The 17,168-nt window shown below is 41.7% G+C and overlaps 1 protein-coding gene across 2 annotated transcripts in view; it reads left to right on the forward strand.

Moving 5' to 3' along the window:
• Window positions 1-17,168, forward strand: part of COL8A1 (collagen type VIII alpha 1 chain) — a 92,475-nt gene that overhangs the window by 50,361 nt on the left and 24,946 nt on the right. Inside the window, exon 3 of one of the 2 annotated variants that reach the window (XM_074852055.1) lies at window positions 6,695-6,808. The exons of the other annotated variant lie outside the window; for it this stretch is intronic. The gene's annotated coding sequence lies outside the window, so the exon portion shown is untranslated. The remainder of the gene's footprint in view (window positions 1-6,694; window positions 6,809-17,168) is intronic. 2 annotated transcript variants of the gene reach the window in all.

Here is a 17,168-nt window from a genome sequence, read left to right on the forward strand (position 1 = left end):
TACCTCAAAGCGAGTGTCTCACACATTGGCTGGCGAACAAAAACTAAATCACTGAACTTCCATGGACTAAACAAAGTGCAACAACTATACCTGTTTGTAAGCAAGTTGCAGTCACACCCCAATAGCTTCCACTAGCCTAATGATAAAGAAACAAATTACTGACGTTCAATGAATGATAGGAAATGTAGAAAAAGTATCGCATAAATTAAGAAGGTAGAAAAATTCCTCAGGCATGATGAGGCAAATTAAAAATGGGAGAAAAAGGAGAACTTGCTTTTATTGGCTTAAGGGAACACCTTTACAGCTAGATATTCAAAGCATTGTGCCGGTTCCTAATTATTTAGCCATGTATTTCTCTGAATAAAGTCCACAGGAATTGTCTGGTTAAGACCACCCATTTAGTTCTGAAATTTTCATCCTTCATCTTTTGTGTTGATTTTCCATAAATTGTCTGTTCGCTTTCCATGTTTTAACACAGCATGAAAAAGTGGCATAAAACCAGGCCAGCCCAGCACGGTATGCACTGTGAACAGCTACTTCTGTTATCATAGGAGGAAAACACAGATTTTGATGGGGAGTGGGTAGGAACAGGGCCCCTCCTAGTAGCTGGAAGAACAAACAAGCGATGTTAAGCAGAGCTAATACCCACCTAATTCACTCAGGATGAGAAACACAGCTCAACTCCAGTCCTACAGAGTTTACAGCACCCAGACAGTTATACGAAGTTATAGTTGGGGAAATACATGTCTCCACATGCATGCTTCAGTCCCTCCCCACTTCAGTATTTTGCTGAACTGGGGCCTGGCAGGCTCAAGGGTCTGTCGGGTCCATATTGCAGCACCCGCTGTGCAGCCAGCTAAACAAATAAATCAAAAAGCACTCTCACAGTGCTTTTTGACAGCAGTCCCAGCCTGCCTCCACCAGGTACCAAAAGGAGCGTATCCTTTCCCAGGGCTCGAGGGTGCTGAGGAGCTCGTCTCAGGTGCTTACCCTCTTGAGCTCTCCATCGGATACTACGTCAGGAAGAGGGAATGAACAAAGAGGATACCTAGGAAACAGAATACCTAGTTCATGCAGCAGTGACCCAAATTCCAGACGATATTACCTGATCACATCAGATGGAGTGATTGGTGTTAAGACTGACAGTGAGTGGTGACCTGCTGAGAACATACCCAATGTGACCGATCCTATTGACTGACCTCTACATAGGAAGCAAGAGAATGCTTCATATCCAGACTAAGTTAGCCACATGCACTGAAATAGTAAAGTACCTGTAAAAGGCAACCAGAATTACTCTTTTCAATGACAGAATATACAAGATCTTTTCAGCAGCACAGAAATCTGACAAAGTTAATGGGAGTACTATCTGAATGATTCTGAATTTACTATGCTGGAAAGAAGAAAAAGGCAAGAGGATGTCATGACATCCCTCCCTTCTGTTTTTATTATCAGTCACTGGTAGGAACTTGGCACACTATTTCTGAAGCAACTATGACAAACCCTTTTTTTTTTTTTTTTTTTTTTTGTGAAGGAATATAAAAATGCTTTTACCTCAGTGTTGCTTAAAGTTTTGGTTATGATTCAAGCATCTCAAAATATTGAGAATAATTGCAACATTGTGTGCTGCCAGCATTAGCATTACAAAACTCTGTGTTTTTCTCACACTTTATTTGAAAAAAGAACATTTTGCACCTCAATAGATAGTTGTGGGTTTGGATCATAAAGCACTAAGGGTTTTGATCTGTTCTGATTCCTACCCTGTGTGTCTCATTTTTCTCATGGCTTAGAACAAAATATTAATGTGACTCATCTGTCATAAGTAATTTTCATATCCTCTACTCTCTGTTTTGGTGTGTGACTAAATTATGTAATTATATAAAAGTATTTGTGTATTTTGTATAAGGGAGGATGGGAATCATAGGTGTTTTAAGCAAAAAAAGAACGATGTCAGGAGAAGAGAGTGAATTATAAATGGAAGCAACTTATACATATTTCAATTAAATGTAATAAATACTTTAAAACATGCTATTTCAACTTGCTATTTCTTAGATTTAAATATCACAGCTGTCACCCCTGGAACATTGGAAAATGAAATAATAAATGGGGAAAAAAAAAAGAATAGAGCTTATGGACAGGCTTGTCCAAAGTGAGTCCCAAATTTGATACTGAAACATTTACAAGGACATTAATTATGCTTGGAAAGCTGGTACTTGAATTGCAGATGTCAGTTCCAGGATGTCACTGTTTTCTGGTACAGTTTAGGAAATCCAGTGTAGCGTGCTACTTTCAAAAGATGTAATTATGTGTACACATTCCTGTGACTTTTCTTCAGACCAGCCTTCTATTCCACAGTAGTTCTCTCTCACAAAAATTTAAAAAATTCACTAGAAAATAGCACAAACAATGAGTATAGCAGTGATTTTCCTACAGAGGCATTTGCAGCAATTGACCAGATTCCTCTTTTCTCCCTCAAACAACAGACTGAAATATTTTACTAAGTAGATCCAGTTCAATGCAGACCTCATTCCACAAAAGTCATTTGCATTTGGACTGAATATTGAATCAGCAGGACTTAAGTATATGGTTAAAATAGAAGTTATATTTATGTGACTACTTAAATTAACCAGGGGTCATGCTGCTTCTGTGTTAAGAGAGAGAATACAGTGATTTTCTGCCTTCCTGCTTTTGCCTTTCTGCACTTGAATTGCAAACACAAAATGTTGTTTCCATACCCAGGCAGCAGAGTGGGAGGGAGAGGAGAGTGCATGGCACCTTAATGTATTTGAAGATTTACTACACAGAAAATTAATTCTCCCCTCTTCTTTCAGCTACAGCTTTGCACTAAGTAATTTTAAATGCAGAACGATGAAATGAAACTCTACCAATCAGGAAATCTAATGCTTAAGTTTCCTCTTGGGAATGGTTTCTCTCATTCTCCTCTCTCTTTCATATTCACTCCCTTCCTTGCTTCTCCAGGAAGCCTTCTTGGGACTTACTTTCTCCATAACAGATAAAAACTGCCTTCTAAGTTCCCCAACATTATGGCTTTAGACTTGGAACTTTTCTAAATAGTCCCAATATATATATCAGGATCTCCATGTGATTGAATAACCCAGGGGAGACAGGGATTGTATCAGTAGGAAATCTTTAATGAGATTATTTTTCAGGTTAAAAATATGTATGTTGCACCATTATAGGTTTTCAGTTCTGAAAGTAGTTAACTGGAAGAATGCATCAGATCAGTCTCAGGGCATGAAGAGCTGGATAATAATATTAGATGAGTTTTAAAGAGAGTAAGATCTCAAAGTGGCCAGGAGTTCCTTTCAGAAAAATCAGTGGGAGCCTGTGGAGTGATTTACTGGAGCCAGAATTTGGCTTTTTATTGGTTACACTGTGTAGCAAAAACAAACTCTCAGCACTGGCCAAGGGCATCCTTGGAGCAGGCAAAGCAGGCAGGGGTAGCAGTGGTGGTGTGGATGGGGAAAGGCACATGAGAGGGACAGGTGGGGACTGTGTCAGTGATGTTGTGGGGGCTTTTTGAGAACTGAGGGGAGTACGTGTGGGGAGGTGGTGAGGGGACAGGGCACTTTTTCCACTCCTACAGTTGTCTCTTCTTGGGACCGCTTCTTCTCCTTCCTTCCCCTCCTCCCTGGAGGCAGGACACCCACAGACCTTCCCTTCACTTCCACTATCTCCACCATCACCATCTACATATTTTTCTGTACCTTCTTGAGGTCCCTTGGAGGGACAGGAACTAGGACAGGACCAGGGCAGAAAGCCAAAGAAATCCTGCTGCCACTGGAGGTAGAAAGGGCAGATGTGATCGCTGCTAATGCTGCTGTATCGGGGCCCTCTGGTACACGCTGGCACTCCTTTACCCTCTCTCTAATCCCACAAAGGCAGTCACAGCAGCATGGATGGTACAAACAAGAGGCAGGAACGAGCTGCTTGGCTGAAATGCCTAATCCCTCTCTCCGCAGGCACAGGCAAAGTAGCTTGTCATCCCCTTCAGTCTGGCAGCTTTCCATTTTGCTAACTATTTGTCGTGGTTGGAAACATATCCCGTGCCCCATGCCACTGCCTGGAACACTATCCTGGGCCTTGAAAAACAAGTCTTATGGCTTCAGCATGCAACAATACAACATCCCGCTGGGAGGGGAATAAGCGAGAGGCTGTGTGGTGCTTAGATGCCAGCTGGGGTTAAACCGTGACGCTATTCAAAGCTAATTCTGACTTTGTGCCTTTCCTTCATCCACACAAGAAGCGGAGCCAAAGCCCCAAACCTAAACACCTGCAAGCTGCAGAGAAGTTTGTATCCAGAGCTGAACTGTGGAGCCCAGAACCATCTCTAAAAGTGTTGAGTGGGTGTAGATGTGTTCTGAATTATTGACTCATTGTTTGAAGGAGAAGGCCTGTTTGGCAGGATAAACAATAAAAAGCTACTCTTCATAAAACTAGGAAGCAAATGGCCATGAGGATTCACATAATGCACTGGCAATTTCTGCTCTCCAGGCTTTGAGTCCTCTCAGAAAGGTGCCAAATGCACACTTCTCTGTACAGCTCTGATGAATTGGATGAAACCAATTGCAAATAATCCACAGTACTTGGGCATTGTCTCCTATCGGTTCCCCACGTGGCAGCGCATCTGCTGAACTGCACCACAAACTGAGCAGGGGTCTGCTTGCAAGAGATGGGGGGAGTCAAGAGAAAATCACCACAGATACCTACCAAAGCAAAGGCAGATCAGGGGCCAGTGCTAGATCTGGTATTGCCACAGAACTGACCTGGCAGTCGTTGCAGAGATTTGTTAAAATAAATCTGACAGCAGAGTCCAGAAAGCTTTGTCATCACTAATCTAATCCCTAATCTAAACCAAAGGGCCTGGAAAGCAGCCAGTTACTTTCTGCGAGGGCTCTGGGCTGTGTGAGGAGGGTACCCACCTGGCTGCCATCATGCAGCAGCTCTCAGAGGCCGTGCTGGGGCTGGGTGGGCAGCCGGAGCCTCGGGAAATGGAGAAACAGATTCCACTCTGTGACCAAAAGCTCAAGAGCTGGTTGGCAACAATGCACTCCAGAGATACCTGGACTAATGTTTTGAGATCTCCTTTCTGGCAGAAAATGCTCCTCTGTGTACAAGATTCAAGCTTCTTTTGTAAAAATGTTCTGTTTTGACTGAAATTTAATTAATTATTTTGTCAGATTTGAAAGCAAGAGACCTTACAATAGCTCAGGTGTGGCATTCAGATGAAACAGGGGGTAGCAGGCCTGTTTCAAGTGGGCTTGAATAAATCTGAGGTAAAACAGTCAAGCTACCCGCAGGTTTCCCTTGTAAAATCAGTACTCTGTTTTGGCTCTCCTCCTTCCCCAAATGCTTCCTCCCTCTAAGGTTAGCAGAGTCTCATGGCGGCCGGGCCACCCACAGCACAGCAGCCCTGGGGCCCACTGAGTCCTGGGGTACACAGCACTGCTGAAGCTCAGCTGTGCAGATGTTAGGAGCCACTACTCCTGAGTTTTCATTTTGCCCTGGCTGATAAAATGCTTAAAGTAAATGGAGAGATACCTTCGGGTGTGTTTGGCTCTCTGGAGTTACTCTGACTGCTGGGAAACTAGTGGCTCTGCAGTAAAAACACAGGCAAGGGAGATCTTAGGCCAAATATCTCAATTTTCAACTACAAAGCCAATCACCCTGCTTATCAAAGGGCTGTTTTTCTAGTAGCCCATGGGTTCATGCAGGATGGACACTGAGCAGAAAAAGGAGTGTGTTGTCAGCAGCTGAGGGCAGGGGCTATGCAGAGAGGTGCTGGGCCCTCCCCAGCTCTGATCCAGTATGTGCTCACACGCCAGCTGGAGCACAGGTCTCCAGAATTCACCATCCAGGACTGTATCACACTGAATCCTAAATGTCTGGATGGCAGCTGAGCCCACCAAATCACAGAGACTCTTCCCAGCCATGTCAGTGGGATTTGGGTCAGGCAAAGTAGATACGACTTGGGAGCAGCTGCATGGCAGCGATTAGCTTATAAGAACGGGTGAGCATATTTTATATTTCTATAGGACATTAGCACTGCCTGCGGCTCCCCTTGTTAGCATCCTCACACGAGCAGTGCCGTCACGCTTGGGACTTGGCGTGGCAGTTCCAAGCACATCCTATCAACCCAAGCCTCTTGGGATCTAATGACTTGATGCTGCACATTGCATGAAAGGGTTTGTATGTACATTTTCATGGGGGCAACACACGTGGAGAAAAATGAGATTAAGTAAAAGTTTTTCAGCTGCCCTTCAAACTGATAGTTTTATACCTAGTAATCTGCAAAAGCTATGCAGTGTCTCTGCGGAAGGGTGGGAACAAGGCTCAAGGCACTTTTCTTGAAATCCAATCCCATATTTTGATTTACAGCGTAATTATTACAGGATTGCCAACAAAAATACCAAACATTAGGATTTTTAGTCCATATTCAAACTGCTACATCAGTTTTCACAAGCATTGAGTAATTAAAAAGACTACTCAAAGTGAATGAGTTGCCAGGTTTTCATACTTCTGAACAGTAGACCTTGAATAAGAAGCCTGAATATGGAGTTAAAAGACAACGTTAAGCCACTGTGTTTGAAAATCTTGGCCAATATTCCTTAATATTTCTGCAAGAAAAAAGGATAGTGTGCTCATACATTTCTTACAAGCTTTCTTTTCCCCCTAGGGACCAACTTAAAATCAACAAAGTTAACAACGGGCCTAACACAATCAGGAAATCTAGGTCTCTTAAAGTGAAAAGCAAACAACCTGTCCTTCTGCCCTTTCCCGAAATCTAAATGTAAGTATATCCAGCTTTGAAATCCTAAATGAGTTGTACATAATACCAAAAACAAAGAGCAAAGGCTTAAAACTGAAGTTGTCTTAAAGCTATCATCTACATGGGATTTCATAAGTTAATTCAAGTGTTTGCTGTACACCAAAGCTTTTGAATTTTGAGTAGAAAAATAGATGTTACATAAATTTTGGTGATCATCCTCAGCAGCATTTTTTTTCCTAGATAATTAAAGAAATCTACCCTTTCAGTCATTCTGCATTGTTTAATAGGAGAGAGCATGGAATTTTGGCATTTCATGTTTATTTAAAGAATCTTGTTTTAAATCTAATTTTATGGTCAGGAAAGAGTAAGGAAAAAAGAAATGTCAAAAAAGATTATATCGTGGGAAAAGAGTGAACCATGCTATTGATGTGCTTTTGATACCCTAAATGCATATGTACACGTGTCTGCTTCCATATGTATGCACATGTAAAAATAAACAGCAGTAACATTCATTGGGAAATCCATGTTTAATACAATGTTTAGTTTGCTCAATAATGGGAAGAATATGTTAAACATCATTCTGAGCCTTAATGGAAAAGTTTCTGACAACTAGACATTAGCTCATAGTATCCACAGTCATCTTATGCCTATGATTATTGTTTGTTATCAAGTGTGACTTTTGGAAGAAAAAATGCATTATTGCTTAACAAGCTGCATTGCAATAGTGTCCTGCAGTCTGTTTTGGTTTCTAGATAGCTAATTAAAAGAACCCACATGTTAAGAATTAATCACGTAAATTCCTCAGACTTTCCGAACATCTTTTGAGGAAGACGAGCGCCACATCCGATCGTGTTTCTCCCTTGCAGAGAAATCCTACACAACGTGTCTGAAATGAAACCGGTAGAGTCCCATAAACACGACTCTAGAAACACACGGCTCTAGAGCACCAGCCCCGGCAGCCCCCCGGCTCTGTGAACCCACAGAACTCCTCCAGGCACTGGGGTGGGCTGGTGCCGCGCCAGGCTACCAGCATCTCTTGGCAGTGGCCGCCGCTGGAGCTGTCCCTGGTGACCGTCTCACCCGGCATTGGCTGCTGGGACCCACCCTACATCGGGGGCTATAAAAGTCTAAGGGGAAAAAAAAAACAGAAACAAAACGAAAAGAAAAAAAAAAATTGTATAGCCCAAGGCTGCAGCCCACAAAATATTAATAGAGAATAAACCACTTCCCAGCTAGTATTTACATTCTCCCAGAGCATCCATAAGAAAATTTTAGAGCCCAATCCACCTAGCAATAAAACAGCCATCCAAGAATGGCAGTGGACTTTGATAACTCGGCTGCAAAGTTTTTATAGCAGTTGATGAAAAGACTGTATAAGAGCACTGCTTCTTTTATTAGTAATTTCTTCAAACCTTTCAACAAAGATCTGGTGTTACAGAATAATATGGATCACTTTAAAAAAAAAAAGTATCACGTGTTCAGCATTTTAGAGTCCTTTACCTACAGCAGGTGAAACAGTAATAGGAGCTATTGAATATACTTTCTAGACAGAAAAAAGCAACAGTTAAGCTAAGCATTACAAATTAGCACCTGCTACTTTTCATGCCTGGCAGAATTGCTTTGAGGAAAACAAACACTGTCCTCAACAATTCACAGATATCAGGAACAGAGAATTAAAGGGAAAAAAGCCTTTAAAAAGGGTGAAAGTTCTGGAAAATGTTATTTCCTTTTTTTTTTTAATCTATTCCAGTGAATAGAGAAGAATTTCAGCAAAACATTCAGATCTGGATAGAAATGTCCCTCAAATTAAAAGGAAACAAAGCCCTTTATCTGTAGCAAGAATAAAAATTTTCAGACTTGAGCATCAACTGGCAGATAGACTTGAAAGGCATTTGGGTCCAATAGAAGTCCTGAGCTGCTACCAAAATCAACAGTCTAATTGTCTCAGCTGAAACTGGGGCTTAGCTTTTGGGTTTCCTGTAACTAAATCTTGCCACAAACAGCTCTGCTAAGTTTTTCCTCTAATAAAATAAAATACAGCAAAATTAAGATAAATACAAGAGACAATGAAGATAAGTATGTAGTTCCCAACACAGGGCAGGGAGCAGATGTTAGAGAAAACTCGTGAAGATATCAACATAGTACTTGTCAGTTCTAAATGGTCGATATGACAGTTCTTTAAAAATAAACAATCAAACATCTGAAAGTAATTGCTAGACTAAGGGATTTAAGTTTATTTTATTTAAGCAATAAGGTATTTTAAAAATGTACTCAGAATGTCTAGCTTGCTTCAGATTGCTTCGGTTTTCTGCACAGTGTCATGGTAGTCACTACCCACCCAAATGTGGTATTTTAATAATATTTTTAAATTGAAAAATGACAACTGCAATGAAGAAAGCAAAACTATTCAGAAAGGTTACCAGAATGCACAGTTTAACTTCAAACACTTTCTAATCTGATCAGGAAGCAGAATGAAAAAAATGCATTGTGCTGAATTCAGAGACACTGAGTCAGGTGATAAAGTTATACAAGTTTTTGTGGGTTTACTGAGGTCACATCTCAAACTCAAAAGAAAAACTAAGCCACTGAAAGTAATGTTTCTGTTTATATAGTCCGATATTCTTTCTGTCTATCCTTTTTCCCATTAAACTGCCTTTTATGCCTCTTTGTGAACTTAGTCATCTTCCCTGTCCTCAGTTTTGCCCTCATCTTCTCTTGCTTTATGTTCCTCCATTCAGTCCCTGCTTATCTGATAATAAGGATTAGTTTACCAGTCTGCCTTTCCCCTGGCTGACCTGGGGAGCTGGAAGTACTGGATGATTTTTAGTGGAACTTAAACCTCAAATTACACATGTGTTTATGGAAATGTTACCTTACATTTCCAGGGCCACTGATTTTAAACAGGAGTCAGTTGCTGGACTCCTTTAGTAACTCATGAAAACCTAACTTCAGATTCCTCTCAGCAGCTCTGGATGGGAGGAAATTAAAGGGGAATTACAAAAGAAAAATCCTTTCCAAACATAGCAGTGTTATTCAATAGCTTAGAAATTTACTTCTCTTTTCCTGTTGGTGAATGTGGTTTCTTTTACTAATCCAAGCATTATTGTGAATAAACCCAATGGTTGCTTTTGTCTGTGTTTTGAAGAAGAGCGGCTTGTTTAGGGCTTTAGTAGCGATAATTGACACATAAAGCTCCAGTATAGAAGAACACAGAAAGAGCTGAGCTTGCCTCTACAAATCATTAGAATTGGGGATATTCCACAGACACCTCCTGCGTGCTGTTAGTAACCACGATGACAAGTTTATGATCCCAGTGGGTGCAAAGCAGAGACCTGAAGGACCTGCTGCTCATTAAATGCTTTGCTTCTCTAGTCCCCGGCTCCCCAGACGTCCTCACCTGTGCACACATGTACACCCTTCGGGTCCTTGGCGACAGGTTCATTGGGAGTACTTTGGTGATACGCAGCGCCTGCCCCTTCGCAAATGAGGAGAAGCAGCTAACTCAAGGTTGCTTGGGCTGAAAAGCAACTTCAAGCCAGTAGGCAGCAGATTTTTATACTGATAACAGGAAATTCATGGAAGACTAGAGCAATGTGCCTGTCTGATTTGGGAAACAGTTGTTGTGAACAGTAACTCTTCTTCTGGGTTTTGCATTAAGCCTAAATCCTCCTGTTTGTGTGCTGAAGCACATGGGTTACTAACAGATAGCTCATGAACAGTCCCACACAGAGCATATAGCCGCAGTCATCGCTTTGCAAATGTTTTCCACACATTTTCCATAGCTTCCACATTCAGGGAAGAGTAGCACTAGTCAAGAGTCTTCTTTCAAAAGCCTCATTGACGTAACTTATCAATGTCATGATTCCTTTTGAACTCACTGAGTTTCTTCAGGAAACACCAATGTATTTTCTATGCAGGAGTCTCTCTGGAAATGTCACCTTTTAAGACAGTTTTCTAGACCCTAAGGAGTTCAGACACAGAGCTTTATGAATACCTTTGTCTTGCAAAGTTCAGGGAATGCTACCACCGAATGAAATTAAGTTTGAAGTATAGTCAGAAGAATTACCCAGCTAATAACGATAGTTCAGCTAAAATATTTGTTACAGAATTCAACCTTCTATTTAGTTTCAAAGGAGTTCAAGGTAGTTGTTGGGTTTATTTAAGTAACAGGTTAAGGATATCCTTTTTCAACTGCAAAAGTTAAGCAAATACTGTCAAACATTACAGTTCATAGTAGTCTGGCATAGCAAAAATTTCACAGAATCACAGAATGGTTGAGGTTAGAAGGTACCGCAGGAGCAGGACATCTTGTCCAACCTCCCTGCTCAAGTAGGAACGTCTACACCAGTTGCCCAGGACCATGTCCAAAAAGCTTCTGAATTAGCTCCAAGGATGGAGACTCCACAACCTCCCTGGGCAAGCCGTGACAGTGCTCAGTCACCCTCACTTTTCTACTCACTCTACTCTCTCTCACAATTTCTACTTTATGCATCTGAAATTCCCCCTGTACTTGTTCACTGCAGCCGTCTAGCTCGTGATTTACAAGGGGTGGATGAATGTTGGAGCACGATGCTGAAATCAGGGATGTTTTAGTGGAGAAGCTGACGCAGTAGTTTACTGAATGCATCTTTGGACCATTTACTCTGTAGTCGCCTGTGTGTTCCTGGTGTAAATGGGGGATGGTGTAAGTGGAGTCGGCTACACAGCGGCATGGTGTTGGCGCACATCGTGGGAATGGGAGCCATGCCAGCTGATGGCACGGCTCAGGCTTTCTGTAGAATAATTGCTTTGGGTGCAAACGGCATATTTCATGCTACTTTGCTTGCATTACAGCTATTTTTAAGCCATCCACAACATGGAGACTTAGTATTTTGAACCTCCAGAAGGTCTGGAATGTGCTCAGGTCCCCCCTCCTGGGCAGTGTTTGTGAAGCTGTCCCTTGATACATGACAAACTGGAAAGGCAAAGAAAAGGCAACAGCATGGAGCCTGTGCTGACAGTGTAAATAGAAAGTTGAGTTCAGCAGACAAGGTTCACAGTTTGCAGTGAAAGGTCACAAGGATTTCAAGCATTTTTGGTATTTTGTCTCTGCTGTCTGCACAGTATCAAGCAAATAAAAAAACCCCTGATAGACAGCTTCCAATTCTGTATACTTGGCATCCCTGCTCAGCCCGAAGGAACATGGGAAGCTCTGTGTCTGGCATTCTACAATTATTTGAGGACACGCCACCCTAACAAAGCTTTAACACTTACTCAGCCCCAACTTGCCTGGTATTTTTTCATGTGACATTTGATAGGCTAAAAGGCTTACCCAGCTTCAGCTAAGCCAAGTGGCCTGCAGTTTTCTTGCTGAAAATGCAGTATCAAATTTGGCATGATGAGGAAGAGTCCTAAAACGTTAACTCTCAACAGGTTATGTTCCTCTTTGCCCAGCCAATGTGCAGTCACATTAAAATACCAAATGCTTTTATGAGAAATCTCCTACAGTCTGTAGTTGAACCAAAGGAGACTTGGAGGAGTCTGATTTTTTATCATTATTTTTATTATAATTTTTGCCTGCAGTGAGTTCATTCCCTCCTCTGGATATTATTATAACATCTCCTTTTAGGAAAGGTTTAGTGCTGGCCTGTGAAACACTGACAATGACATTTTTATGTCCTGGACTTAACTAAATTTAAACCAAGTGGAGACTGTTTTCCTGGAGGTATGTAACCTCAGAAATCCAAAGAAGAGTTTTATTACCTGTGCACCTAAGAAGTGAGTGCAACCACTGCTTTTTGTAAAATCCCTGCTTCCAGTATTCAGGTCTGTACTGCTGAAGCAAGAAATAAGAAAAAAAACCTTCCGTATTACTCTTGTCTTTGGGTGCATCTCTCCTGGACTCAGACTATTCAGAGATATCTTAGAAGTGTGACTAGGGATTAAATAGTAAAAATGGGACAGTAGGTGAGCCAGGTATTGGACAAATTTCCTGCAAAGTGTATTCTTTTAATCTTCCAGATTAGTTTTTCTTTGTGTTCCTAGCTCTGCAACTCCTGGGGTACCTCAGCGTGACCATGTATTAGAAGTTTGTTGTGCACACTGTGAGCGCTAAACACTTGAGCCCATGTTGTGCCTAGAGGTGCTGAGAGGTGCCTGGTGGGGTTTTCCCTGTAACTCCCACTGACATACCTGACAATGTCATGAGGGATTTATTTTCAATCTTGGATACTTTGCACACCTTGTTCTTCAGGCTCAGGCAGAATACCTGTTCCAGCTGCTGTGCAACATACTCCTTCATACCCTTCTTGAGACAGATATTTTTGTATCTTGAGATAAAAACCATATTTTGTTGTTGGGTCCCTTCATTAAATTTTCTTTACGGTACCTGAAACCTGATGTCCATTCTGCCTGGCTTAAAAGTATAGTAGTTACCCGCACAAGTATTCAGTGGCTGTGAAGAGCTGAAGATAGAAGGTGTCTACAGACAATCCTCCTTTGACTTCCTTCTCTTTTTAATTTCCTCTCCCCCGTCACTTTTTACTTATATATAGACGATTTTGCTCTGAGGTCTAGTAGTGCTGAAAGGTGCAGAACAGATGCCTGAATGTACGTGTTATCTCCTCCTACCATGGTCAAGTGTGGAATACAAACTCTATGCCACATGTGATTAAACCTAGCCAGGAATGAATAAGATCCCTAAATGGGAGGTATAACTGCATAGCAACTGCAGACACACTCAAAATTCATTCCCTTTCTTCCCTAAGTATAGAAAGATTAAGATCAAAGGACTGGTGCTCACTGTTTTCTACTCTCCAGCAGAAAAATCTGCAGATTTTGATGTGCTCAGAGCAAAGCACATTCCAACATGATACATTTCTAGGATAGCTAGAAAACAAAGTCCCTTGCCTTTTGACAAACAAGAGATAGTGTTTGAAAAGACTAGAAGACAGGAAGCCCGGAAGGACTAAAAGGAAAGGTATTTGTTAATGCTCAGCTTATATGATATTTGCCCTGGCCAATACCAGGAATATGCTGTTGGTAATGAGCTGTCTGTAGGTGACTGAAGTAACTGGGAGAAGAGAGGACCCTCCTCATTCAAAGACACAGGTGAACAATGTGTCTTAAGATCAGATTCTACCTTTACAAGAAAGAAGTAGCTTTATAATTGATCATGACATGATAGTTCTGAATCAGAGGCAGTGTAACACAGCTGTGTCCCAGTCAACACGGGCCATAACACCTATAGAAAAGACAATTATGTGAACATGTTTTTGTAATTTTGCTTTTAAAAAAAAAAAAAATGCAAGAGGAAAGTTAGGCTTGTGTCTATGCTTGAGCGGATGGCTCACGCCACCTACGGGACAGCTTCAGTAGCTTGCAAGGACTTCCCGTGGAAACCCAACACAGTTTCTGTACTGATCAAAAATTGCTCCAACAGACATTTGAATTGCCTGTAGTACCTGTCAGTATTTAAATATATATACATCGATAATAAACTTCTGATCTTCAGATGCACTGCTACAACACCGGACATTCACTGTGCTTGATTTTATAAATACACTTGCTAACAATCCATTTTTTATCTGTATATTATATTATGTATAAGGATACATAAACATCTAATTCTCTTTTGATTATTGCCACAAATTAGTTACGGTGACTGTAACTGGAATTAGAAAAATGATACAAGATGAGTTTTAAATGCCAAGCCCATTTTTTGTCTACTGAAAACTGCAGCAGAGAATCTGATAAAACTCCAAACAAAGCTTACAAAGATACAATTGCTTATAAGAGCTGACTATCCCTGAGCTGCCCAATGCAGTGTTTGCATTAAGCCTGGATGAATACCAGTGTGTGGCTTTGGTGCTAAAGAGAAAAATGTCTTATAGTTGTAGAAATAGTACCTTTTCCTTAGGAATAACAGTATTTTCTTTATACAACCGTGCCAAGTGCCAGCCTTTCCACCGCTTTCAGAGGCCCATTTCGATCACCCATTTCAGCTCTTTTTTCACTCATTAGCACTACCTAGTCATTAAGTCATAACAAGTGAGCTCCAAAAGCAGGGCACAGCCTGAGCAGCTGAGCTTGAAGGTGGGGTCACTGATGGTGACAGGACTCCTTTCCCCAGCCCCCCTGGCAGCAAAGGGCTAATCCACAGGGGCCGGGGCAGCCCCAGGGACAGCAGAGCCCAGGGGCTTGCTCTGCCACCCTGGGATAGGGTGGAGGTGGAGGAACCAGCAACTGAATGGCTGAAGACACAAAGACTGCAGCATCCCTTCCCCACCCAGCTGGAGCACTGGAAACAGCCTGTGGCAGGAGGCTAGTGCAGGCGAAAGACATGGCCTCCCCATGTGTTTTACCCAAATCATGCCCTGTTTTGTTTTCTTTCTTCCTTACAGCATGACAAGCACTTACGTGATTAAAACTGAAGTTAAAACAAACAATTACTCCAGACTTCAGTACACTCTTTTTTTAATGGACTATTCCGCACCAGGCTAGTGCGATTTTTGGTCAGTGCTGCTTTACCCTCTTCACCTCCTTCTCCCCAAGACATTTGCAGTCTCACTGAATGCCGTATTGGAAAGTTGGCAGTAAGGAAGGCTTCTCCACTGTTCCGTAGGAGATGGACTAGCGACAAACAAGCAGTGGTTGTTTCTGCTCAGCCATGTTATCCCAATTATACCCAGGGACAATGCCATTGCTACAAAGGAAGATTCCTCTAAATTACACTACTCAAAGATGAGTATCGGGGCCTAAAACCTTAGTCCTCTCTCACAGTGTGTAGGGTTGCTCTAAAGTTTACTTCCAGTAAGGCACATTTCTTATAGTTTCTAGGTTGGTTTTCTTTTGTTTTGTTTTAAGTGAAGCACACATTTTTCTAGGACTGAAGCATTTCTGGAAAAGACTCTGAAAACGGCTGCTCTGGTGTTTTTAAAACTGGAGTGAATAGGTATCTTACAGAAGCAAGCTAATTTCAGGTGGCTTCAAAACATATAAAATAGTGATCTAATCCAGGATAAACGATAATGTCATGACACAGAAATGTGTCCCTTTAATTGTAAAGTACTATTCCATCTCTTAACAGCATCACAGACTGCAAAGGCAAATGTTCTTGAAAGCTGTTAAAGGCGTAGGGAGGATGCTTGTGTGGGGGTTAAAATAGAGTTAATGGATTGCATTTGCTCAAGCCAAGCAATGAGTTCAGAAGAAGCAATAGCATGTAGAATGTAAGTAATACAGTGAGGATTTAAGAAAAAATGGGGATAGCACCTACAGTTTCCTATTAACTGCAACTGCAGTTCTAATTTGCATGGATGAAGTAAAGTAAGTGATGTGAATAATTGCTTTAGACACTATAATATATACAAAAGCAAGGCCAGAAAAAAAGAGCAGACAAAATATGGCACCTAGCATGAATAAAAAAAGCAGCTCCACTCCTGGGGTCTCCAGAGACAAATCCATCTGATTTTGCTTAAGCAAACAATGTGGGGGGGATGTCCTGTTTTCATTTCTTTTTTGGCCTCCACTATATTGTTTATCTTGAGTGCTCATCTTCCTGACAAATGTATTTTCAGGAAACTACTCTTTCGAGTCTCATAGCCCTGAAGAAAACCTGAATAAATGTGTCTGCTCATCACGACTAACTTGTGGTCTCTGTGTGGCTTTGTTTAAAGTTAGAGGTTCACAGAGACATGTAAACAGTCAACTGCAGGGACTGGGGACTGTGAGAGGCAATGTAGTACATAAAAGAGCTTACTGCAACCAAAAGCTTCTTTCCTCTGTAAGTTAGTGTGTTACACACTCATGAGCAGGAGAAAGATAAGTCTGATGACTTAGTGTAGCCTCATTAAAATGCTTAACGTGCTTCTTACAGCATCACTCAGAGATAAGTAAGGAGTTTCAGACCCATTTTACAAATGAAGAACTGAAGGAGGTTGGCAAAGCGTGGCAATACCTATACAGCAGCCCCAGAAACTTCTGCAATGTTTTGCAGAGGTATCAAAGATTTAGCTTTAAACTAGGTCGCATGGGTACCACTAGCCAGTCAGGCTGCACCGTCTTGATGCTCACCACAGGCTGGCTCACCAAGTTACTTCTGTTCCTCCACTGCAGATCCCGTCTGGAGTCCTGAGCTCCAGATGTGTCCTAAATGAGATGTGTGAGCTGCAGGACCTTAAGACACTACAAGAAACTCCACTGCCCATTGGCTTGTTTCTCTTCATTCCTCCCTTCCTCCTCCCATACAAACTGTAATGCTCAAGGTGGAAGAAACCTGTGAGCAGGGGTTAGAATATGCCAAAAAGTAGGAGCTGGTGAGTGATAGCAAACAATACATACACGTGCAGAGAACAGGTAGGGGCTGGTGGATCAGGTGCCTTTTCCATAGGAACGAAAGAAA

Source organism: Strix uralensis, chromosome 2 (genome assembly GCF_047716275.1).
Source record: "Strix uralensis isolate ZFMK-TIS-50842 chromosome 2, bStrUra1, whole genome shotgun sequence".
NCBI lineage: Eukaryota > Metazoa > Chordata > Aves > Strigiformes > Strigidae > Strix > Strix uralensis.